The sequence below is a fragment of the Filicampus tigris genome, chromosome 12, assembly GCF_054856515.1.
Source record: "Filicampus tigris isolate MCC_2025a chromosome 12, RoL_Ftig_1.0, whole genome shotgun sequence".
In the NCBI taxonomy this organism is placed as follows: domain Eukaryota; kingdom Metazoa; phylum Chordata; class Actinopteri; order Syngnathiformes; family Syngnathidae; genus Filicampus; species Filicampus tigris.
In genome coordinates this window covers 1,321,634-1,346,454 of record NC_141228.1, presented here as the reverse complement: position 1 = coordinate 1,346,454, position 24,821 = coordinate 1,321,634, and the positions used below count along the sequence as shown (strand labels likewise).

The 24,821-nt window shown below is 42.3% G+C and overlaps 1 long non-coding RNA gene across 4 annotated transcripts in view; it reads right to left on the bottom strand.

Annotated features, from left to right (window-relative positions):
* Nucleotides 1–22,766, bottom strand: part of LOC147138021 (uncharacterized) — a 28,827-nt gene extending 6,061 nt beyond the window's left edge. Inside the window, exons 1-5 of one of the 4 annotated variants that reach the window (XR_015089130.1) lie at nt 22,192–22,766; nt 15,734–15,862; nt 15,516–15,623; nt 13,620–13,793; nt 12,798–13,150 (exon numbers count right to left, since the gene is read on the bottom strand). This is a non-coding gene — a long non-coding RNA (uncharacterized LOC147138021). The other 3 variants (XR_015089129.1, XR_015089127.1, XR_015089128.1) reach the window with 3 other exon arrangements.
* Nucleotides 22,767–24,821: the final 2,055 nt, after the last annotated feature.

The following is a 24,821-nucleotide window of genomic DNA, read 5'->3' as shown; positions in this document are numbered from 1 at the left end:
AGACTACTAATGTCTTCCCCGTGGGCATCGCTGAATACTTCCCACACAGTTGTGCTGAAGCAGTCCTTTAAGGCCTCCTCGGCCTCTCCAGACCATCTCTGAACCGTGCGGATCACAGCTGGCTGCCTGCGGACCAGAGGTTTGTACACAGACTGGAGAGCCACCAGGTTGTGATCAGCTTTGCCCAGCGGGGGGAGGGGCAGTGATGTGTATGCCTCCTTGGTGTTGGCATAGAAAAGGTCCAGTGTTTTATTGTCTCTGGTGTGGCAGGTGACATACTGTGTGAATGAAGGCAGAGAGGAGGAAGGGGAGGCATGATTGAAGTCACCAGAGATGAGTATCAGGGCATTTGGGTGCTGTGTTTGTAGCCTGCTCACTGCTGCAGTCAAGACATCACAGGCTGTGTCGCCGCTGGCAGCTGGTGGGACGTAGACGGTCACCGTGATCACATGACTAAACTCTCGCGGGATGGCCTCATGCCAACAGCTAGCAGCTCAATATCCCTGCTGCAAAGCTGCTCCTTAATCGTGATGTGCCCAGGATTACACCATCTATCGTTCACAAACACAGCCAGCCCTCCTCCTTTCCTCTTTCCACTCTCCAGCGTCCTGTCCGCGCGTATGATTTGGAAGCCGTCCAATTCTACGACCGCGTTCGGCGTTAGCGCTGTTAGCCACGACTCCGTGAATAGCATCAGGCTAGCCTCCCGGAAGTCCCTCTCGTAAGCGCCGCTAGCTCGTCCATCTTGTTGGGGAGCGATCTAACATTCCCCATGATAACAGACGGGAGGACGGGATGGTATCGTCTCCTCCTTTCCCGGCGTTTAACCCCCGCACGACATCCCCGTCTCTTCCTCCTCAGCTCACGGGAGATATCGGGTCTCGCCCCGGGAGCCGGCGCAGGGTTAGCACGGAGTGCTAACAGCTGATTCCGGCTGTAAACAATGGGGGCGCGGCTCCGAGCCAAATCGCCGGACACGATCGCGCAAAAAATAGCCACCAGCAGCAGCAAGAATACCGCAGTTTGGGTGTCCATTGCTACGCAAGTTACGACTATCAACTTTATGAAAAAGGTATGAGGTAGAGTAATAGTAAGGAACAAAAACAAACGAAAAGGCTCACCGATGAGCCGGAGCTACTGTAGCGGGCTGCCACTCGCGCGGCGCCGGAACATTAAGTGAAACGGCGCCGCTAACGCAGCTCATGCTGACCAACTCAAACCCATATCAGCGTGACAGGCAAAAGGCAACACAAATAACCAGGAAAATAATGACATTTATCAGACTTGATGACCAACCATTCTCGGTGGTGGAAGACACTGGATTCCGCCGGCTACTCGCCCACTTCGAGCCTCGCTAGCTACGTGCTACCGGGACGCAAATACTTCACAGACGTAGCTCCACCAGAGAGTGTATGTCGCATCGAAAGTTTAAAAGAAGGCCTATTATCCTGTTTGTTTTACAAGTGTTAAATGGAGCTCGGATGTCAGTCCTGTGTCGATGTTGAGTCCAAAAAGGGAGTTTTTCGCTCGCGTACTGCTTTTAATGACAATGTTCGAATATGGCATATGTACTCCAAAAGACAAAATACACGTGGTATTGAGTTATAATATGCGGAACATGCGGAAAGCTATGACCGATAATAAATGGGCGACCGAGTTTGCATAATTAAGTTTTGAGACTGCTGATTCTTTTGATCCGTTAAAAACTGTCTTACTAAAAGCAGTTTTTTAAATTATCTTTGTGACTGAGTAATTGTTGTATTGTGCTAGCAACGGTTTTGTATTTCTTCATGCTTTTGAAAATATATATACATTTTTGTCAAACTTACGGGAATAATATGGCTGTTTTTTTTTCAGATAATATTGCATAATAGCAGTCACCATAATTAAATGGAAAAATATACAGGTATTCCATGTGATTGGAATCGGTATTGGTATCGGCCGATCTCACTCATGCATGATCGGTATTGGTGTCCTAAAACCTGATCGGAACATCTCTACATTTTACACAATTAAAGATATTGCTTTTTACACAATTGAAGAGATCATTATCGCCTATGCAGATTGCATTTTCATGGAGAGCTTTAGCCTGCATACCTCAACTATTTTTTAGGGTTGCTAATACCCTCAATACCCGCAGGCAGTGGAGTCTTGTTATTCATGACCTTGACCTCTTTCCAGAAATCAGTGACATTTTTGTTTTGAGGCTTTTTAGCAGCCAGTCTGCTCTCATTAAATATTAATTTTTCATCATAAAACGGAGTGCAATTATCTAATAGCGCACCCGATCTGGGTCTGCCTGCGATTGACCAGAGTCTAAAGGCCTCTCTAGCATCAGCACGTTTCTCAGCCACATACTTATTCCACTCAGCCCTGACATTGTGTACGTTGCATTTATATTTATGAATGGTCACAATATGGTCCAACCAGAATGTTGTGCACTGTACTTCACCAACATCGGTAAAACATTTATCAGGCAATAAAGTTGCACTTGATATAGTAAGTCTATAGTCGTCACAGAATTGCTGAAGATGTTGAGCAAAGATGAGCTATTGCCCTCTACATCAGAGTGAATAAGAGCTAACCTGATCAGATATTCATCCTCATTCTCATATGATTCATTGAGCATATACACAGTTAAAACAGTACATTTCTTTTCGTTCTAATTAAATTCTAGCCCGATGGTCCAGTCAACATTTACCCGTAACACCTTCACCAATGGGTCATATTTATGTCATCATGTCATCTTCCAAACCGCTTATCCTATATAGGGTCGCGGGGAGTTGCTGGAGCCTATCCCAGCCGTCAATGGGCGAAGGCAGACTACACCCTGAACTGGTCGCCAGCCAGTCGCAGGGCACAGGGTCATATTTAATTTTCCATAATATAGCAACACCCCCAGCTATCCTACCTTGAGCCATTCTCATGCTGAGATCAGGTGTGGACTCACCCACCCCATAAAAGTCTTGTGTAGAGTGTTCAATTTTTCCAAATCTTGTTTGGCCAACCAAGTTCCTTGAAGGCACAAAATGTCACACCCAGCAAGCAGTGCATCAACCACCAAGCGACTTGCCTTGTCTGCAACAGTGTGACCTACTCGCACCCCAGGAGTGTTGAAGGAAACGATCCTCATTAGCGATCCTTGTGGCTACCCTGGTCTTCTCCTCAGATGCAGAAAGCATTCCAATCTCACCACCGGGTACTAACCCATCTTACTGAGAGCTGGAGGACTCCTCAGCTCTAATTAGCCCACCTGCTGCTCCTCTAGGACGGCGAGGCTCGTAGTAGCGTCGGACAAACGTTCCGGTGGGCAAATGCTGCAGCAGTGACGCAAAAAGAATTATATCTTTTCTGTGACGTCTCGACCTTGCGGCATTTCACTTCCCGACCCAGTTTTTCAATCAAGTAATTACAAAGAGTGTTGGCATCCACATTGAGATTGCAAATACACCAGCCATCTTTGTTTTGACAGCCATTCTACTGCTTCCTGCACCTGTTCTAGTTATTTCGGATTTCTTTCTCTCTTCCCTTGCTGGAGTTTTAAGTATGCACAATGTAGGGTGTCGATGGACAGAGCGCTCTGACACTTGCTTCCTCCTGCGTTTTTCCTTCACCACCATGGTCCACACTTGAGGCTGTGTGTGTCCAGATACTGGGTCCACCGGCGATCACGCCAGGCACTGCTGTCACCGGCCCATTACCTCCAGTGGTGATGTGGGGGGCTGTAATGTCAAGAGAACTAGGTGTATCAGCCATAAATGTGCCCAACCTTGAGAACTTCTCCATGGCTGTCATCCAGATGTCAAGTGCAGCAGAGACATTGCGCAGTTTCACAAGCAACTTTGAGTGTTCATAGTGGTTTTGAGGTGGTCAATGTAAGTATTTATTTACTGCATTCTTCCGAGGAGTGCTGACACGTCGACTTTTGATTAAATGACACGGGAGGTAATTCATCCAGGAAATGCGAAGCAAATCTTCGTATCCCTTAACAATTAACATTGTTGATGTCCTTCTTTTGGCCCCTCTGCGTTATTCAGCGCATGCTGTGTGGGAGAAGCTCTGACAAGACCGCCTTTGCCGATTCAAACCTTACAGAGCTGAAGCTGCTGGTCACAAGCGAAATATCATCGTGGCCCAAAGTTCTTATTTTAATCAGCGTAAAAAATTAATTAATCGACAACTAATCAATGATCAATTGATCGATAATTATTTTTGCTAATCTATTAAAAAATCGATTCATGATTGATGAGCGATTTATCATTTCGAGACAAACTTAAAATTGTTCAAATCCTCAGAATTTCAGCCTCTCAACAGTAAATATTCTACAATTTCTCTGGTGCAATAATCAAAATTTTTGCCAATTTTCTGACGAATTTTAGGGACCAAATCTATTTAAATCTACATTTTATGTTGCACTATTAGAGATGATTGATTGTTGGTTATTATAATATCCACATATTCTGTGGTGATAAGCCACTAGTTAACGACTATTTAAACTTCATAGTATCTTTTAATCTAACGCAATTTGTGTCTGGACCAACACATCAGCACGGACATACCCAAGATGGCCTTCCTGTTTCAGTTATTGATATTTGTGTGCTTCCAGGTCTAGATCACTTATTAATGTTATTTGAAATCATTATTCCAAACGTTCTCATTCCATCGAAACCTCCTCAAATTTTAGATCATCCCGTTATATAGTAGAAATGGGCGATACCAGTGATTTTGGATTCGATCCGACAGTAAGTAGTAATACTGGACCAAATATCGCGATACTGATACGATTTTTTTAATTTTTAATTTTTTATTTTTTTTTACACAAACCTGCGAACAAAACCACATGATCTGCACACGTCATCAGTTAAACCAAACTACTTCAAACTATTTTGTTACCACTTCCATGTCATCTTGTCAACAGTGGCGTGCACTCGATCTAGTGCCTACAAAATGTCGGCCTTCACCCTGATCGTTCTTTATCCACTCAAATGTGTTTACAAAGTTCTGATGGGTGGGACCAGAGCCAGCAGTCTGTTTCTGCCCAAATTATAGATTAATAAATATATTATACATATACATTAATTGCAAATATGAACACTTTTGCTTGAGGATCGATACTTAAAATTGAGCACTCTGGATGGGAATATCAATATTTTGGTATAGATCCGCCCATTCCTATTATGTAGGCCCTGGAGCAGGGGTGTCAAAGTCAAATGGACGGAGGGCAAAATAAAAAAATTTGCGACAAGCTGAGGGCCAGACTGATAGAATTTTCATTGAAATTTTTTTAAATGTCCAGATTGGATCGGGTCCTTCAAGCCTGCTGATGATGTCACGCTTTATAAATCTGTAATATATTTCTTAGCGTCTATGTTTGTCACCAACCTGGCTGTTGTGTTTTTATCTTCGGAGTTACTAAATGAAACAAAAATAAAGTACATTACTGCTACTTTTGCGAGGCAGCTTGTACGTCACTTCCGTTAATGTTTCTCCTGCCAAACTGGAAACAATTTTCTGGTTGACTCGGGCTGCAAGATTGTATGAACTGTACATAATGTTAAGTAAAACGGAGAGGATCATATTGGTATGATGTCTCCAGCTGACCCTATTTTAGAGTGGCAAGGTATGGATGTGGGTGCTCCTGTCAGAGAACACAGGCCCGTATTCCACTTGACACATCTATTTATTGTGGTCTGCAACAACACAGACAAAGAATAACCTAGCAACATCATCCAATGCATATCCATTTGTTAACAATATGCCTAAACATTACAATTCACTGTATTAAGAAATTAATCAGCCAAACAATACATACAATACACATTCACACGTTTCATCACTAGAATAGTTAGCATATGAGCCAAAATAACTAACTAGTGTTCATCAACATGACATCACTCACGAGAACATATCTAGGCTATTATGTACAGCAGTTACCTGACACAAACTTGAATGATTAAACTCACTTTTTGCGAGCTGTGTCAAAGGAGGAAAGAGAAGAAAAAAGTCACTCACTATCAACACTCAGCGCTCGAATAGTGGGACATCTCAGTACTACGTCGAAACTTAATGAATTTATCAAATGCCAATAATTACTAATAATAAAACAACCTGAGATTTCTAACATGAAGTTTTTCTAATAAAGTGTGTTTTACTCCAAATAACCACACCACAATCCGATTCTGAAAGCCACGAAAAGTGACGTGGAGTCTTCAGTCAACATGAAGAACAGCCATGGAGTGGCAAACATTGATGCAAAGAAATATATTACAGAAATAATGTAACGAATTGGGTTATGTGTGGTCAAATTTGTGTCATGCCAAGTTTTTTTTTTTTTTTCCGAGGTTAATGAATGCATCGTGCGGCTCGCTGGATGGGAGGGCATGCAAGCGAGAGTAGTGGAGCACGAACAGGAGAGCTGTTGCTCTTTTTTGACTGAACGGTTGTCGTACTGTATTGGCGTCAGCTGCGGCCCTTATTAGCCGGTTGGACTAATAAAAACATGATAATTATATTACGTCTGACGGCATGTTCTTTGAAGTCGCCACAATATATTTTAAAGCGTGACGTCTTCGGCAGGCACGAAGGACCCGATCAGATCTGCTACCCACATCGGCTTGCTGCGGGCCGGATCCAATAATAAAGCAATATCATCCCAGGGGCCGTAGAAAACCTTCTAGTGGGCCGGATGTGGCCCATGGGCCTTGACTTTGACATATGTACAATCAGAAAAAGCTGTAGAAATTTGGAACGTCAATAGTGGCATCCTAAACTGAAATCTCAATCTCAAGAATGACATGAATGCCTCACCAGTTATCAAGCCAAGACATCTGCAGAAAAGTATGCCTATTACCGGTATTCTACCTTGATATTGAATTACCATCTTAACCCAAAGCTTTTATGTGATACTGTCTCCAAATAAACAGCCTCATCGTCAAGAAACTAACAGTGATCTCTCGGCACAGGATTTTATGGTTTATTTTAATGATCGAGTTGGGGATATTGGATCCAAAATACTCCAGTCTCCCTCTGGGGCGTTAGTATGTCTTGCCAAGATGCTTACTTTCTCAGGAAATGGTTTCACTGAGTTTGAGTCAGTTTCGTTGGCTGTGTTGGCAGTAATTTGATTATGACGGCTAGAAGTACTACCTGCTTGTTGGACCCACTACCAACACTATCTCCTGGTCATTCTAAATCTTCACTGTCAAGCGGAGTTTTTCCCTCCTGTTTTAAGTTTGCTGTGGTTAAACCATTACTTAAGAAACCAAATCTTGACGTTAACTGTCTTGCAAATTATAGACCTGTCTCAAGTTTTTGAGATTGAGACTTTTTTTTTTTAAACCCAGAATGACCTGTGTGATTTCAGTCTGCCTAACGTGCATAATTATCATTCTACAGAAGCAGCTCTAACAAAAGAAGTGAGTGATTCACTTCTATAGAATAATAGTCTAGATACTACTGTCACTAGACTCTGATTCAACCTCTACTCTTCTTTTATTGGACCTCAGTACTGCTGCTACTGTTGATCATCGCATTCTATTGGACATGTCATGTGTGGATCGGGATTTGGACCCATTTGCAGATGACACGGAAGTTGAAGAGTAAAAAGTCTTTATCAAGAAAAATACAAAGTAACAACAGAGATTAGGACGGGAAGAGAGTGCATCCTCACTCCAAGAAGGTTTGATGTGCTGACAATGTGTCAGTGTGTAACTCAAAGATTTAAACTGTAAGGCTTGAAGCCTATATGACATCATAAAGGACAAAGCATAAAAGGACCATAGCAACTGCAGAGCAGCTGATCCATCACGTAAACAACCAGTACCCCCCCCCCCCCCTCAAGGGGCACCACCTGGTGCCCAGAATCTAAAACAACAACAACAGGTCACAAAGAAAATAAAAGAAAACAAACAAACAAACAATAAAACAATTAGAAAACATGAAACTAAAGTCTAAATCAAAACCAAAATCAAGAACAGATCGGAGAAGGCGAGACAAGAGATTCCCAGGTGAAACCAGTCCGGTGGGCGTCCAGAAGGCCAGACAAGAGGGTCTTGGCACAAGCAGTCCGGTGGGCGACCCGGAGGCCAGACAAGAGGGTCATGGCGGGAACAATCTAGTGCCCCTCCCGAAGGCCAGACACGAGGTTCTTGGCGGGGCCAGTCCGGTGGGCGTCCAGGAGGCCAGACGAGAGGGTCATGGCAGGGGCAATCTAGTAGCCCTCCTGAAGGCCAGACAAGAGGTCCTTGGCGGGGCCAGTCCTGTGGGCGTTCAGGGGGCTACACAGGGGATGAAGGCAGCCTCAGGCCTTGCGCCACTGTAGCAGAATCCAAGAGCAGCCGCAGAGGTTGCGCCACCAGAGCCGAGTCACCTGGCAGCCAAAGGTCTTGTGCCGTCGTAGCAGAATCCAAGAGCAGCCGCAGAGGTTGCGCTGCCGGAGCCGTCGCAGCAGAATCCAAGGGCATCCGCAGAGGTTGCACTGCCGGAGCCATCGTAGCCGAATCCAAGGGCAGCCGCAGAGGTTGCACTGCCGAAGCCGAGTCAGAGAGCAGCCGAAGGCCTTGCACCGCCAGAGCAGGATCAGAGGGCAGTCGAAGGCCTTGCGCCATCGTAGCAGAACCCAAGGGCAGCCGCAGAAGTTGCGCTGCCAGAGCCATCGTAGCAGAATCCAAGGGTAGCCGCAGAGGTTGCGCCACTGGAACAGAGTCAAAGGGCAGCCATAGGGCCTTGCGCCTTGGCCTTAGCAGAATTCAAGGGCAGCTGCAGAAGTTGCGCTGCCATAACAGCGTCAGAGTCTGGTGGTACTGAGGAACTAGGATAAGGGCCTGCATTTGCTGAGGTGCCGGGAAGAGGGCCTGGCACTGCAGAGGAGCCAACATGGGAGCCTGTAGTTGCTGAGGTGCCGGGAAGAGGGCATGGCACTGCAGAGGAGCCGGCATGAGAGCCTGTAGTTGCCGAGGTGCCGAGAAGAGGGCATGGCACTGCAGAGGAACCGGCATGGGAGCCTGTAGTTACCGAGGTGCCGGGAAGAGGGCTTGGTACTGCAGAGGAGCCGGCATGAGAGCCTGTAGTTGCAGAGGTGCCGGGAAGAGGGCATGGCACTGCTGAGACACCGGGTGCAGAGGATCTGGCATGGGAGCCTGTGGTTGCCGAGGTGCCGGGAAGTGGACCTGGCACTGCAGAGGAACTGGCATGGGAGCCTGTAGTTGCCGAGGTGCCGGGAAGGGGCCCTGCCTCATCAGCCTGCCACCGTAGAGGTTAGGACGCACACGAGACACGAGGGATTGGGTGTACAGATAGTGAGGAATGTAAACTAGAAGAAACTGGATGAACGGGACTAGGTGAAGAAGTACGCAGTGAAGGAAGTGTCGAAAAAGGTGGGGAGTGTAGTGGCTTAGGTAAAGTTTCGTAATGATGTGACTTGGACAAAGCTGAGGAGGAACCAGAAACTCTACTCGGACGCCTACGCTGGCCACCCCACGGGGGTCCCGTGTAAATGGCCAACCGGGCACCCAAAGTAGGGTGTGAAGGGAAGGGTTCAGGGGTGGACACTAGGGGTACAGGTTCAGAATGACACAACGTGGAAAAAGAGGACTTATGGGAGGAACCAGAACCTCTACTCGGCATCTACGTTGGCCACCCCGCGGGGGTCCCGTGCAAATAGCCAACCGGGCGCACAAGCTATGGTCTGATGGAAAGTGTTCTAAAGTGGACACTAAGGAATCATCAGCAGAAAAACGTGACAAAAATTGACAAGGGCTTGAATAGTGACTTGGGAAGGGACTCGGAAAACCAAAATCAGTGTCAAAATCTGAATCAGAAAGGAGATTAACCAAATTGTGGCCATCTTCACAGTCAGAAAAATCAGAGTCTAAAAACAAAACATCGGCTGTTAAACTAGAAGGGGACTGTACAAAATTAGGGCAAGTAGGTGGCAAAGATGAGAGAGACATGGAAGAAAAGACAAGAGCTTACACGAAGGGTTTGGGGGTGGTCAGCAGGCTGAGGGCGGTTTGAGGCAGACCGGGACTTGCGTCGGCTTGAGCGACCCATCGTGAAGGAGTGACACGAGAGGTTCCGAGTGAAAAGGCAAAGCAGCACCCGGTGAGACAATCACTACCTGATTGGAGGTGGAGGGATGTTTAGGAGCAGGTGGTGATGTGTTTGGCTTGAGGGATTGTGTCTGGTGGTGGGGGCGCGGGGGGTGATGGGGGACCATTTAGCCTGACATTCTTTTTTACATGGAACACCAATAAATCCAAGCACATTTTAGAAAACCAGTCCGCCTTACGTTTTTGACTTTTTATTTAAATTTCAAGATTCTTAAAAATGTCTTTTGGTCCATTTGAAACATGACATATCACTGGCAATCAAATGTTCACTGAACTTTTAGATTTAAAAACAGAGAAATGAGTAACAGTATTCAACAGTGCAAATTACATTTCAAACATGAATAAGAACTGGCAATTAAATGTGCTTGTAACTTTTTAATTCAATCACAGGGAAATGTGAAAAAAAACAAACACATTAACCAGTACAGGCTGGGGTTAATTTGAAACATGGCATATTGTTGAAAATAAATGTTCACTGAACTTTTAGATTAAAAACAGGGAAATAAGTAACAGTCTCCTTGCAAATGAGGCAGACACAGTTGTTGCGTCTTTCACTGAAAAAATAGACCAATTTCCACCTTTCCTTAAACTGTCAGCCCTCGTTGTCAACTTTCCTTTTTTTTTATTCATTGTCGCCATTTAGAAACTGTCAGGCAAGGGTTTACACAGACGTTATTCATTTTATGACAGAGGCTGCGGGCAGATAAAATTTTACTGCGGGCCGCATTTGGCCCCCGGGCCGGACTTTGGATGATTTGGTTTAGCATCAACGTACTTAAATAAACTCGCCAGCTCACTATTCCGAGATTTATGAAATTGTTTGAGACACAAGCTTTTTACGTTCGTGCCCCCACAGCTATGGAAGCTCTCCCCCTTGACATCAGGCAAGCCTGTTCAGTTGAGATTTTTAAAGCCAAACTAAAGACCCATCTTTTTACTATAAAATTTATATGATATCTGGTGTTCTGTTCTTTTTTAATGGTGTGTTGTTTTATTTGGCTTGTTCCTATTAACTTTTTACTTTTTAATTCTAAAGAAATGTATTTATATTGTGTTGTATTTTTTGTTTCTTTGGTGATCTGTACAGTGCTTTGATGAATAGTTCTTTCTAAATAAATGTATGATTAAATTTGTGAATTTTCTACACTGCATATTTGAAATAATGCCCTGTTTTTGAATAAAGGGACATCAATTATAATGTTTTTTATCTGATTCATCGATTAATCAACAAAATAATCAACAGATTAATCGATTAGTAAATTGTTTCTGCCCTACAGTATATAAATCGCAACAGCAATTTGTATTATCAAAGCAGACATGAATATTTCACACTTTAAAGGGCCCATATCATGCTAAATCAACTTTTTGGAGTTTTTAGCCATTTTAAAATGCTAATTCCTCACCATTCATCCATCTTTGAGCATTCTTGCTCATACGGTACCCCCTTTAAGAAACAGCTTCGTCCAATCTAAGAAAAAGACTGGGTCCTAACTTTTCTACCTCACAAAGTGAGGACGTATGGACAACGTGTAGCTGAGTATCATGAGGTTAGATACTGCGAGACATCGGACCTATATGACAGAATAAAGATGAAGTAATAACACCAAAATAACTGCATAGCAACTACATAGCAACTGATACATCAAGGGACAACCCGTCACAACAATATAATCATATAGGCCTATAGTTAACTGTGGAAAGCTTAAAATAATAGCATGATATGGCAACTTTAAAACACAACACAAATACGTCCCATCCTCACATAGACAACTTAGCCGAACATTAAGCTAACATCATCAGAAACTAAAGCTGCTTACACTGTTCGAATGTTCGCTAACACCAGTCTGTGCCAACATTCATACTCTGCTTAGCTTTTGTCTTTGACATGATAATGTTTCAGTTGACGGGCTAAGGTGGTTCTTTTAGTTTGGAATTCATTGGCTGTGGGAGTGACTACTACGTTAATTAGACTGAAGTTCAGAACGGTCATATTTTCAAAAACAGCCAGATACCTAAAGATTTACAGTGTATATAAAATGTCTACATACTCCTGTTTAAATGCCAGGTTATTGTGATTTAAAAAAGGAGAACAAGAGGAATAATTTCAAAACGTGCCTCGATCATTTAAAAAAAACAGTATAACCAGTATAACAACTCAATTGATTTGATTTGATTGTAATCATTTCGAGCAGAGAAAAAAAAGAAGGTAAAAATACCTGCAAACCTTGGATGTGGCTGTGTTCAAGATTAACTAGTCACATTAAAATTCATGTTAATGGTAGTCAGCACACACCTGCCACCATTTAAAGTGCCTCTGATGAACCCCATATATATTTCAGATGTTCTAGTAGGCCTTTCACTGACAGAATGGTATTCAAACTGTTCATAATTCCTTCCACCTGAAATTATGGCCAAAAAGTTTAACCTTGGTTTCAGCGGACCATCAAAAGTTTTGTAAAGGAGATTTTCTTATGGTCCAAAGAGAACAACGTCTGCTGATTCCCATTTAACATTTTTTTGAATGAAGAGTTTGAATGTGGGCGGCACGGTGGTCAACTGGTTAGCACGTCCGCCTCACATTTCAGAGGTCCTGGGTTCGATCCCGGCTCCGGCCTCCCTGTGTGGAGTTTGCATGTTCTCCCCGTGCCTGTGTGGGTTTTCTCCGGGTACTCCGGTTTCCTCCCACATTCCAAAAACATGCATGGTAAGTTGATTAGACTCTCTAAAATTGCCCCTAGGTGTGATTGTGAGTGCGGATGTTTGTCTCTGTATGCCCTGCGATTGGCTGGCAACCAATTCAGGGTGTCCCCCGCCTACTGCCCGAAGACAGCTGGGATAGGCTCCAGCACGCCCCGCAACCCTTGTGAGGAGAAGCAGTATCGATAATGGATGGATGGATGGAGTTTGAATGTGATTGGTTAATTCCAGGGGCATGGTGGCCATCAGAAATTATGTGAGTTTTCCACAAAGCCGGTCCATTTCCGGTCCGGTCGAACCGCCCCATCGACAAATAGGTTTCGGATATCGGCCACTCTCCGCACCTACATAAAACAAAATTTATTTATTTTATGTTTGTGAGTGGCAACATTTTTACATACACCCATTCATCCATCTCTTCATTTTCTACCACTTATTCTGTTAAGGGTCACAGGTTAGCTTAAGCCTATCATTGTTCGGTGTTTTTTTTTTTGGGGGGGGGGTGTGGGGGTGGGGGGCTATTTTGGCTGTGATACGACATGCAGTTAAACAAGTGGTCAGAAGTTTACAATCATCATGGGTATGAATGTCAAATTAATATGTGGCTTTTTTAAAGTATTATTTGGGGGCTTTTTGTCTTAGCCACAAGTACCACTATGATCACTAGGTTCTTGACTAGAAATTGTTGGCCCTGCACTGTATAAGTGTGTCCCTCGTGTGGTCGTGCACTAAAATTTGGAGAAGGTAGCTGGGATGTAGGAGGGGGGAATGTGCAAGTGTACCTAATGTTGTGTATTTCAGGTTCATCTTTACCTTCTGATAGTTGAACTCAAGTGATGAATTCCAGGAATAGAGGGTGGCCTCCATCTTGTAAAGTAGTTTGCACCCCTCCAGGATCTGTTGCTGTAGAGCCTTGAAATCATTAATGTTGACCGGTGAAGAGCGTGCATGGTGGTTGGCAACAGAAACACCCCCGGGCGAGAGTGGCTAGGAGGGAAGTAAGAGAATCGGAACAGCTCAAGTTTCTAAGCTTTCATTTAAACAAGTTGCAATGAATCTTTTATGCTATTTTTTTTTTCTCGTGACACTCTCGTCTTAGAGTAACCATTAAAAACAGCAACATGTATTGTGAAAATGGATGAAAATCAATTGAAAATATGATATTAAATGGGTTGAGAAATAAGTTTGTGTCTGCTAACTAGGGATGTGCGCGACTAGTTGTTTAACCGTTTAACCGTCTACGATTTATCAAACGTTTAGTATTTTACTAGTCGGTTAGATGCTGCATTCGCTGTATCACACATCTTGCTCCTCACGCCTCTGCCTCTGTCAACAAGCTGAGCACCAATAGAGAGAGTTGCTCCCCAACCCCCCGCCCACACGCACACATAGTAGGAGGCGGGGACACTAAGTTTGGGGGAAAAAAGTACATTCTGAAGGTGTCGAAACTACCATGAAAAACAACGGGACCGTTGGGCAGTATTTTGATGCAGCAGATGACAACAAGGTCGTCTGTAGGCTTTGTAAGCATAAACTCGCTTAAGACCACTCTCCTGGAGCGATGAGAAACCACACAGCGGCGGGGCCAGGGAGACGAACATGAGAGCGTTTGTTACAGCCGGACTGGCGCAGTCATGCTCACGAACAGCAAAGATTACCCAACTAATTTGTAAAATGACGCGATATGCTGCCGCTTTCTTTTGTTGAGAGCAAAGGGTTAGAAAAATCAATGCTGCATATCGAACCTGTGAGTACGTGGTGCCAAATTGCAAAAAAATAACGCCCCAACTCGAGAGTAGCCATAACCAAATGAAAGGAGATGCTACGAGCATTTGAGCGGGTCAACTATGTGGCCATAACTACAGACGGATGGACGTCCATAGCCACCGAATCTTAAATGACTATAACTTGTCATTATGTGGATGAAGGACATGTCCGCAGCTGTATGCTTCATGCGCCTTGGAGGAAAGACACACAGCCGAAAACTTGGCTGCTTTCCTGTGGAGTGTGATGGGTACGTGACACTACAAAATAAAGTTGTCGCCTGTGTGCATGATAATGCACCTAACATGGCGAATGAGACCCTGCTGAACTGGGAGTCAGTACCATTACTCATTACATTATTCATAACAAATGCCATGCATTGCATTGGCAAATGTATCAGAAATGTATTTTTCTTTCAATTGTTCACTTTAATTCAGTCAGTTGTTGTTACATCAATAGAATTTAAATTAACAAACTGTCCTTAATGTTTGGGCTAAAATAGCTCCTACTGTAAATACACAAAACATTTGCATTTTAAACGTTTAATTCAATATGTATTAAATTTCAAGTTTTCTTGCTTATAGACTAGTCGACTAGTCTCAAATAAAATGTGAGACTTGTAGGCGGGCAAATTAGTCGAAGCCCATCCCTACTGCTAAGATCACTGCCAGTGGAGAATGCAAGCACAAGTAACCAAAGTTCCCAGTCTATGTGTTTGTGTCACAACGCATGTTCAGGGCCTCACGCATCACTCAAACTCCGCAAAATGCAAGCATTAGTCCATTAAGTAAAAAAAGGCCAAGCCCTGGAAAATGAATACCCCACAGCTTGCCGTCGGCATGACCAAGGTATACTAGGACAATGGAAGAAATCAAATTACATGAATTAATTGTACTAAACCCCGTACTGTATGTTGATGTACAAGAGTAGAAAAGTAGTAAACACCTTCATCAGCAGATCCAGTTTCCTTAGAATATTTGTATGAAGGATGGAGGGAGAACAAGGAGTGACTGATAGGTCCGGTATCTCTCACAGGTGGAGAAGGAACATTTTCTGTGGAGAGGCACTCCATAAGTACTGTGAGGTCTGAAATTGTGTAACTATTTTTTAGCTTTCAGCTGCTGCAATCATTGTGATTTCAAGATGTTGGTTAACACACTCACCACTGAATAGATTTCTCCTAGTTGGTCCCTTTGTGCCTGTCTCTCCACTCACCTTCTTTTCCAGCTGATTGTAGAGTTCTTGGGAGTCAAGTGTTACAGCACCACGGCCTAGCACAACATCGTCATTCACTTGACCAAGTTAGAAAATAAAAACAAATACATATATTAGCCAGACATTGTTTCCCTAATATCAAGATTCAGGGTTTGTCATCCAATACGATGGATGACAACACAGGATTAACAGCTCCTGATCAATCATTCAACAATCACACTAATTTCTGGCATGTCAGTCAAGAAAATGATCTTGCCCAGTTGAAGCAGAATTGCGACTTGAGTTAGCACACTTCAGCATTCGAGCCACTGAGCGGTTATACGTGTGCGATGGGTGATCATCAGGCGTGCCACAGGAAATGATCCAATTTTAATCAAACCCAACTGCACACCAAGTGACATGGCCCAACGGGACAGAGCTGGACAATTGCAAATAATTTCAGTCAGCAATTGACCCTCGCACACTTATCAACTTATCAACTGCAATTGTGCAGTCCTGCACCTGAGCTCATATCGTGCAATACCCAATATTCCCCACTACTGTAATACCGTGCAATACTCAACATTCCCCACTACTGTTAGTCTAGTTTTATTTTTATCCAATGCTGTTCCTTACATTTCACTACAGCACTGCAGCACTGTCACTTAGAGTATTTTTTCCTCTGTACTATGTACAGGCCGAAATGAGTGTTCCTCATATTTTTTATGTAGATGTAGGTTGGTGTGTATACACATGTTACTGCGTATATCTACATAGGTTTGATTCTAAATGTTTGCTGTCAATGTTATACATTAATGGCCACATTATGCCGCCGCCCCTGTGTGACCTATATCTTTGCTACTGTAACAATGAAAATTTCCCCACTGTGGGATCAATAAAGGCATTCTTATCTTATCTTATCTTAAAAAAATGCAAACCCTAGTGTCCTTATTGGTACATGTTCAAGTGCCACCTACAGTATATCATTTTACCAAACCACAAACAACATGGGGCAAGGACAAAGCAGATTGACCTACCCACCAATGTTCCCTCTATTTTTCCATGCGTAAAAGTTCATCTTTGCGGCAGTGACGCTCCTCTACGTTTGGCTGCACAGTGAGCAGAGGTCAGCTGCTACAGGAAGTAAATAAAACTGAGTTAACTGAGTTTAACTGAGTTAACTGAGTTAATTTTTTTTGTGTGTTATGAAATGTAAATTCATCTCCATAATTAATGCTTTAATTTTGACAGCCTTAATATACATATACATATATATATATATATATATACATATATATATATATATATATATATATATATATATATATATATATACGTGCCTCTCAATTTTAGTAGCCGTAGGTCAAATGTACTGGGACAGGGCTCCGTTACACTACTGTAGGAGTCACCACAGGCCCATTTTTTGTACTCTTGTATTGCGACTTTAAAATATATATTTTTTGCCTATATTTTGCGAAAATAACTCAAAACATCCATCCATCCATTATCGAATACCGCTTCTCCTCACAAGGGTCGCGGGCCGTGCTGGAGCTTATCCCAGCTGTCTTCGGGCAGTAGGCGGGGGACACCCTGAATTGGTTGCCAGCCAATTGCAGGGCACACAAAGACAAACATCCGCACTTACAATCACACCTAGGGGCAGTTTAGAGAGTCCAATCAACTTACCATGCATGTTTTTGGAATGTTGGAGGAAACCGGAGTACCTGGAGAAAACCCACGCAGGCACGGGGAGAACATGCAAACTCCACACAGGGAGGCCGGAGCTGGGATCGAACCCACGACCTCTGAACTGCGAGGCGGACGTGCTATCCAGTCGACCACCATTCCACCCATGACTCAAAACAACAAATCACAAATCCAATACCACAACAACCAATTACATAATATAACTAATCCTAAACTGTAGGAGTGGAAATAAAAGAACACAGAAATGGGTGAAAAAGGACACTATTTAACATATTTGTTTTAAATTGTACTGGTTTTTGTCTTGAGTTTTTTTCAAATATATGCATTTGATTTGTTTTGAATTATATTGGCTTATTTTTTCTTCCAAGTGTGTGCGCTTGCATGCTTGTTGTTGCTGTGATTTTTTAAAAATGTTTTATAACTGCGATACGGACAAATATTTTTTGTCCCTGGTATTATTTGATACAAACACTCAACCTAACTGTTACAGTCAATATAATGGCCCTTATTTTTAATCTTGTTTTTTTTGTGTGTTAGGATGAAAATTACATGGATTCCAACCACCAAATGTCTGTGGGAATACTATGCGTTGAAAATGAAGACACTCCAGTTAACTCATCCACATTTGTATTGTGGATGGGTTAAGGGTAGAGTGGTCATGAAAAAGCTTGCCAACCTGCCCCAGGCCTTTTGCCTCCTTGTCGGACTCATTTATGCCCTTCATTTGGACTACTTAAAAAACAGGAAGAATACCTCCAGCTTTGTTCAACATGTGATGTTCAAGCTTGGAGATGGTCAGTTAGCTCCAAAAATTAGATCTTTGAAAAATCAACTTGACATGATAGTATAAACCAGTGCTCTACAGTTATGCCTTGAGATACAATTTTAATGTGTTGTGTGATCACGCCCATAACTCAAATCACCCGTAGCTCAAATAATCTTTCCCCATTTAAATGAATAGAAATCCCATTAATTTGTTCCAGCCATCCCAAAAACAAAAATCAAAAAAAGTGTTTTCATTTTAAAAAGTATGATACTGTGAATGATTAAAAAAAACCATACAGCAATAACAATTCAATTGGAAAAAAAGTCATTCTAATTATTTTCAATTTCTTGATTTGGGTAACTTACGGTTTATTTAGGGTCACTTCCGGTGGATTTTAGGTTACTTCCGGGTCACGCCCTGTTTAATTCAGTGTACACAAAAGACTGGCAGATGCATATACAGAACTATAGATGCATACATAGAATTTTACATAGATGTCCTCTTAGTTTACTCTATTATATTGAATGTCTAAATTGGGGCTGTTCGATTTTGCCTAACAAGAAAATCCCGATTATTTTCTCTCAAACCCGATTTTACGATTACAATTACGATTTCTTTGTAAAAACAAAAAATCAATGAAAAATGAAGTATTTTGAATGTCTTTTATTTAAACGTAATTTTTCTCTTTCTTTGAACTCAAAATGTCAGTCAATTTAACTTAATACACACAGAAGAATCCATTGGGATTAACAGCATTTTACTTGCACAATAGATTTCAGATCTGTTCTTAATTAAACCAATAATGAAAGAAGAAAGTGCATATACCATCTGAAACGAAATCATCAACATGAGAGAAAGTAGACAGTCAATTCTGTAAACCAAACAGTCTGTCAGCAAGTCATTTTGCCAACCAGCTAGTGACTAGCCTTTCACCTTTCTCCCTGGTCTTACTTAAACATAAATCAATGATTAGTGCAAAACTGTCACTCAATAATACAATGCACTGTCAAACTTATGTACGGATGCACCGGCTGGCCAGAGGTCCGTTGTAGAGGAGGAAAAAAAGGGACGCCTTTCAGACGTTGAGTTACTTGCTCGCACGTTGTATTGTACATGCGGGGCACACACTACACTCTATTTTTGCCCGATTTATTAACTAAACGCTCACTTGTCTGAGCAAATGGCAGAATCGCCGGGAGCCATGGATGGTGTTGTAGTTTTCCGGTATGCGCGCTCGTGGGAGGAAGTGGAAATGCAGAGGAAACTACGGTGGTTTAGATACACAAAAAATAAAAAAATCGAACGTGCCGATTTGAACGTTTTTAACATCGTTTTATCCAGAAAATTTGGTTTCGGTTCAAAATCGCTTAATCGAGCAGCCCTAGTCTAAATGTATTACTACAACATTGTGTTTAATTGCTTAAAGGTTTATGTATTTCACATTAGCAATAGCATTAAGCTTATGCACTAAAGTCTAAACTGTTTGTTTTAAATAGACAAATGTCAATGTAATATAAATTTAATCCTACTTTTCCTTTTGACAGTAAACTTCAAAATGGTGTGGCCTTAAGACTCTTTTTGATAAATAGGTCACTATTTGCCAAAGTGCTGCTATGGTGAGCTCAGTGAATCGAGTTCACTTCCACCATACTGTGCTGCTACCTCAATTTTGAGTTTGCGATTCAGCAAAAATAAATACGAATTAATAAATCGTCCAAATGGTGGCTTGTATCTCAAAACTTACAATTCGAGTCACTAGTATTTTAAGGTAACACTATTGAAATTTGCACAAGTACATATTTATAAATAGACCAACAGTTGTTTTACAAAGACAAAGTATTTATTTTTTTATTGTTATATTATCTGTATTTAAGTTTCTGTTGAAAAAAAATAAAACTCTAAAAATGCCTTTTATTTGTACTGTGGCTCCTGTGGTCTTTATTTATGTGGGCTATGGGAGGGGTCGGCTGCACTGTGAGCTGGACAGCGGCTAAAGACGGACTCTTGGGACGTGAAATATCACCTCCCTATATAAATATATATATATATATATATATATATATATATATATATATATATATATATATATATATATATATATATATATATATATATTAGGACTGTCATAATTAAAGCATTAACTATGGAGATTAATTTCAATTTGATAATGCACTAAAAAAAATAACAGTTTTATTTACTTTCTGTAGCAGCTGACCTCTGCTCACTATGCAGCCAAATTTAGAAGAGAGTCACTGTCGCAAAGACGGACTTTTACATAGTTTCACTTTGAAAAGCTGCTTGACGGTTTATTGGTGAAATAAACCAAAATAAGCTGCACACTTTACACAGCCAAATTCAAATACCATATTAGCTCTATGTTTTCAGTGTATCGTTCAACTGTTGCATTTTACAGGAAAACAATTGTATTCAAGGACCAAAGAAAGCTTTTAGAACAGTCTTTGAATCGAAATATACTTGAAATCTACTTTTATTTTTTTTCCCCCACATTAATTCCAATAAAGTGTAGTGGTACACACGCCTGAGTTGTGTGCGGGCAGCGTGGGATCGATTCCCGCTCAGTGGTGGTGTCTGTGTGTGCCCTGCGACTGGCTGGCGACCAGTTCGGGGTGTAGTCTGCCTTCGCCCGTTGACGGCTGGGATAGGCTCCAGCACTTCTGGTGATTTTAAGGTTGAATTCCGGTTGAATTTGGGTCACCTTTGTTTTTTTAGGGGCACTTCAGATTGATTTTAGGTTACGTCCAGGACACTTCCTGTTTAATTTGGGTCACTTCCAGTTGATTTTGAAGCACTTCCTGTTGATTTGGGTAACTTCCGATTTATTTAGGGTCACTTCTGGTGGATTTTAGGTTACTTCCGGGTCACGCCCTGTTTAATTTAGGTCACTTCCGATGATTTGTTGGCACTGGGCACCAAAAATAATAATAATAATAACAACAATAACGATATTAATAAAGGTAGGATGCCTGTTGCTATTACTTAATATTTTTTATTTAAACAAATGTGCATTGAGTTTATTTAACATAAGATATTCTGTAGTATCATCTTCCATACCAACTGTAACTACTAATGTTATTCATTTTAGTTATTGAGTTAAATGGCTGTAAGTTTTTCCCTTTCATTACTTAGGGTTTTCAAGGTAACCGGTTTACTAATGTTTTCAAGTAAACTCAACTTGTCCGGGTGTACAGTGACATTACATGCGATATTCCTGACCTATTTCACTGCATTTCATGTCATCCATTGTTGATATTGACAATACATTTGCACAGATAGGGGCAATCAAGTATGTTCATTTAATTGGTAATGACTCAACGTAATGCTCCTTTGAGTGTGTGTGTGTGTGTGTGTGTGCGTGTGTGTGGGGGTGTGTGGGTGTGTGCATGCGTGTGTCTACTCTTCTCTAACCTGCTCCCAGCTAGTTGAATCTCTCGTCAAATTATACAAATTGTGAACAAAATAAATCACACTTTACACATTTTTGAGTAACGTTTTAGAAATGCATCACAACCTATAGCTCTTAAAACTGGTGGAATAACTGTGGATGCTGATCAGCAAGGTGCTTGGCCAAGATTGGACGTGTTCCCACCTCGAGCCTTGTTTTAAAACAAGCCTTACAGATGGGCTTTGTCATGTGGGGCGGTATATACACTGTACATAAAAGGACATACATTGACATGTATACATTATTCTTACAGTATCTAAACATATAAATGCAGATGTTGCATCTCATTACTTAAAAAAGTGTCGTTCAGCCCCCAGCTCCTCAAATCCTGCGCAGACCAGCTGTGTGGAATTGTCCAGCACATGTTCAACCTGAGCCTGAAGCTGGGCAGGGTCCCCCAGCTATGGAAAACATCCTGCCTGGTCCCGGTGCCAAAGACCCCACACCCAAAGGAGCTCGACAACTTCAGACCAGTGGCGCTGACGTCTCACCTGATGAAGACCCTGGAGAGACTGGTCCTTGTCCACCTGCGCCCCCTGGTGAGCTCCTCAATGGACCCACTCCAGTTCGCATATCAGCCTGGCATCAGTGTGGATGATGCCATCATCTACCTCCTCCACACTTCACTCTCCCACCTGGAGAAGGCGAGGAGCACTGTGAGGATCATGTTCTTTGATTTCTCCAGTGCTTTCAACACCATCCAGCCCACCCTACTGGGAGACAAGCTGGAGCGGGCGGGGGTGGCCCACCACCTCACCACATGGATCCAGGACTACCTCACAAACCGGCCACAGTATGTGAGGACGCAGGACTGTGTGTCTGACGTGCTCCTCTGTAGCACGGGGGCCCCACTGGGAACTGTCTTGGCTCCCTTCCTGTTCACCCTCTACACCTCGGACTTCAACAACAACACCCCTACCTGTCACCTGCAGAAGTTCTCTGACGACTCTGCGATTGTCGGCCTCATCACAGGCGGAGATGATCGGGAGTACAGAGAACTTACTCAGGGTTTTGTGGACTGGTGCCAGCAGAACCGCCTCCTGATCAATGCGGGGAAATCCAAAGAAATGGTGGTGGATTTCGGTAGGCGCCAGCACTCTTCACCTGCACCAGTGAATATCCGGGGAACAGATGTTGAGAGAGTCTCAACTTACGAGTACCTGGGTGTTCATCTGAACAATAAACTGGACTGGTGCGACAACACAGACGCCCTCTATAGGAAGAGTCAGAGCAGACTCTTCCTACTCAGGAGACTGAGGTCTTTTGGGGTTCAGGGGACACTCCTCAGGAACTTTTATGACTCGGTGGTTGCATCGATCATCTTCCAGGGAGTGGTCACCTGGGCAGGCGGCGTCTCGGCCCGGGACAGGAAGCGGCTGGACAAACTGGTCAGGAGGGCCAGCTCTGTCCTGGGCTGCTCCCTGGACTCTGTGGACTCGGTGGGGGACAGGAGGATGTTGGCCAAGCTGTCATCAATGCTGGACAACCCGGACCACCCCCTCCAGGGCACCCTAACAGCACTCCACAGCTCCTTCAGTGACAGAGTGTTACACCCTTGCTGTGCAAAGGAGAGATTCCGCCGTTCCTTCTTACCTACTGCTGTCAGACTCTTTAACAAGAACATTGTGTAGTCTCTACAAACTGGCGGACATTAGTGCAATCGTGCAGTCCTGCACCTGAGCTCATATCGTGCAATACCCAATATTCCCCACTACTGTAATACCGTGCAATACTCAATATTCCCCACTACTGTTTGTCTAGTTTTATTTTTATCCAATGCTGTCCCTTACATTACATTACATTACATTTCACTACAGCACTGCAGCACTGTCACTTACTTAGAGTATTTTTTCCTCTGTACTATGTACAGGCCGAAATGAGTGTTCCTCATACTTTTTATGTAGATGTAGGTTGGTGTGTATATACATGTGTATATACACGTTACTGCGTATATTTACATAGGTTTGATCCTAAATGTTTGCCGTCAATGTTATACATTAATGGCCACATTATGCCGCCGTCCCTGTGTGACCTATATCTTTGCTGCTGTAACAATGAAAATTTCCCCACTGTGGGATCAATAAAGGCATTCTTATCTTATCTTATCTTATCTTAAAATCAGAATTGGCTAATTCTGTGTCCAAAAAGCACAGAGGCTATACAGCTGCATATCTGGCCATGAAAATGATCATAACACCGGCTCAATACTGCATTACAGTAGATGTCACACTAATGGCTCGATAAACCTCTATGCACATTTTCTACTAGTGACGTTTGAAAATAAATAAATAAATGGGAACTAGTTTTCTTAAAGTTTAATTTACGTTTGGTTTCTTGGATACCTTGGTTCGGTATATTTTTGTTACAAAAAAAATGCATTTTTTCATAAATATGTTTATTTTGAAAAGATGACAAGTAAACGGTACATCTTTTAGAAAAAAAAGCAAACCATTCAGGTGATATTCTAAGGAATTACACCAGAATAAAAAATACACTAACAATAAAGCTCTTTTAATTTAATCTAAACTATTAAAACACTGAAATGTTTGAACACTCAGCAGCAACAGCCTGTGACACATTGAAGTATTCAAATTAAAGACAAGTTTTCATTACAGTACATGTACAGTGGTACACCTACTTACGAAATGAATTGGTTCTGGAAGAAATTTATCAACTAGAAAATTCTGTAAGTAGAGACGTGTCTTCCATGTAAATGCCCTAATCCGTTGCAAGCACCCCAAAATTCAGACATAAATGTTTTATAAAGCATAAAAAAATGAATCAAAACATGTAACAAATACATGTTACAATTACGATTATTGCACAATAAATGAAAGTTATAGTAATAATGTAAAAAACAAAGAATAGAGTAAAGAATAAAAATGATGGTCGTTTACCTTTTAATTGCTGTCCTCATCACTTTTTTCTTTGGTTCATGTTCTCTCTCCAGAAGTGGTTTTTGCCTGGCGTTTTGTAAAGAACTGATTTAATAATGTGGTCACTGTCGATACATTACGGCCATATTCTTTGGCGAGATCAAGCAAACGCATCCCTTTTTCATACTTTTCTATTATCTCTTGCTTTGTTTGTATGGACAAAAAAAACACTATTTTCTTTTTTT